The following is a 2,698-nucleotide window of genomic DNA, read 5'->3' as shown; positions in this document are numbered from 1 at the left end:
TCACAAGCCAACCTCTGTTAGAGGAAATTAAATATGTTCTGCACGGACACAAAGACACATGAACACACACGGACACATAACACACACACATAAGAATATATATAATGTAATCATACATACATATATACATATATATATACATATATATACACACACACACACACACACACATATATATATATATATATATAAATATATATATATATATATATATATATATATATATATATATATATGCATAAATATCAATATACATATATACACTCGTATATATATATATATATATATATATATATATATATATATATATATATATATATATATATATATATGTATATATATATATATATATATATATATATATATATATATATATATATATATATATTTATATATATATATATATATATATATATATATATATATATATATATATATATATATATATATATTTATATATATATATATATATATATATATATATATATATATATATATATATATATACATACACTATATATATGTATGTATATATATATATATATATATATATATATATATATATATATATATATATATATTCATGTAAGATTTATATATATGAATTTATGATTGTGCACCTATCATTGTTATATATATACAGTACATAACTAAATTAAATTCCATATATAGAATCAAACCTCAATAAATACATACTAAAGCCAGGCTACTATGATCCACCAATTTATCCTCGGTTGCAATCCTTCCTCCTTCCCATGAAATATGCAGAGATCACCAGAGATGGCTCCCGAGGAATTTTAAATCCACCTCTATATGAAGGACGGTAACAAGCGTAGCAGCGCGATGTTACGCTTAATTGCTTAAAAGGGCCGATGTCACTAATTAAACAGCGATTAACCCCGTGGGAGGATGGCCTGGTGGGGGGGGGGGGGGGGTTATGGAGGTGATTTGTAAACGAAGATACGTGCGGGTAATTGCTACTCAACTAACGAGTGTTGAAACTCGTGGCTTCCAAATTAGGTAAGGTACTATTTGTTATTATTATTATTATTATTATTATTATTATTATTATTATTATTATTATTATTATTATTATTATTATTATTTGTAATTATTGTTACATCCATTTTGATAATAAATCTAAATAACTTATTTAGAAATTATAACCCTGTCCTCATGGCGAATAAGTTACGATAATTTCAGTATTTATCTCTAATTGCAAAAGTCATCAATCGTCTTGTAATTACTACCAGGCCTTGTGAAATCAGCTTGAATTAATTAAGGCAATTCAAGAAACATGCATTCGTTCATGCAACTGAATTAAGGTTGTCCTGTGGGCAGATCCCAATTATCCTATAGTCCGCTTTTATTCGCGTAATACATTACGGTGCTTTTTTGAAAATCAAGTTTTTTTTTTTTTTATATATATAATTGGTAGTTGTAAATCTGACATAACACAAACCAATCTCTCTCTCTCTCTCTCTCTCTCTCTTCTCTCTCTCTCTCTCTCTCTCTCTCTCTCTCTCTCTCTCTCTCTTTAGTAGAACGCGAAACTCAAAAATATATAACTGGCATTGCCATATTCATACGCCAAGGGATGGTGTGGGGGGGGGGGGGGGGAATCACTTCCTATACAAAAAAAGGGGAAAGTAACTAAAGTGACAAATCTTCAAAAATACCTTTATCTTTATCTCTGATACTAATATTCCCTTTTTGGTATTAAAGACCTATGTTCCACCAACTATTCAAAACCATTTTGCCAGCATTCCTGATTGTTTTTTTCTTTATGTTTTTTCTAACATTTCTCAGGTAACCTGCTCCTCCCTAACATATCCTTTTCCTTAATGTTTTATATATTTCGCCTGTCAACCCTTCTTACATCTTCAATACAATGCATAAAAACTCCTTTTTACCCTTAATCAGAGTCACAGTCAATTTCACTTTCCAAATTTGTATATGACCGATATTCCTCCATGCTGTCAAATTTTTCGACAACTTTTCCATTTCACCTATTCTCTGATTCACTACAACTCTCATTCCAGCATAATTTGTTACATTCAGTAGCATTACTTTCACAGATTAAGCACTTTAATTCCTATTGTTATCATTTATATCTTTGTCTTTCATTCTTCTACTGCTTACCTTCAGCAAAGCAAGTATACTACAATTATGTCTTATACACTTTTTTTTATTTTTCCACCAGACTAGCCCTTCTTTGTCAAAATAATCAGATTTAAATGTAGATATCCTCATATTGGATTCTTAATACACGTAACTTTTACGTTCCACACCTCACATCGAAAAGACCATCCAAAATTGCACACATTTCTATTGTTCATCGAATTTTCCATTTTTGTATGAATCCTACAAGCAGATCTCTCTCTCCTCTCTCCCCCCCCCCCTTTTCTCTCTCTCTCTCTCTCTCTCGTCTCTCTCTCTCTCTTCGCTCTCTCTCTCTCCTCTCTCTCTCTCTCTCTCTTTGAACTTCAAAATTATAACACACCTATGAAATAAAGAATATAGGTATGCTCATCTAACTTGCATTACTGTAGGTAAGGTAGAATGTTAAAAAAATACTGATCGATATATAACATTGCATAACCAAATAAATCATTTAGTTATCTTATTATATCGACCGCTCACTATTAGCCTCAGGCACTCTTGTTTATAATTTCCATGAATTTAACAGGAGTCATAA

This window comes from Palaemon carinicauda, chromosome 7 (genome assembly GCF_036898095.1).
Source record: "Palaemon carinicauda isolate YSFRI2023 chromosome 7, ASM3689809v2, whole genome shotgun sequence".
Lineage (NCBI taxonomy): Eukaryota > Metazoa > Arthropoda > Malacostraca > Decapoda > Palaemonidae > Palaemon > Palaemon carinicauda.
This window is presented reverse-complemented; position numbering follows the sequence as displayed.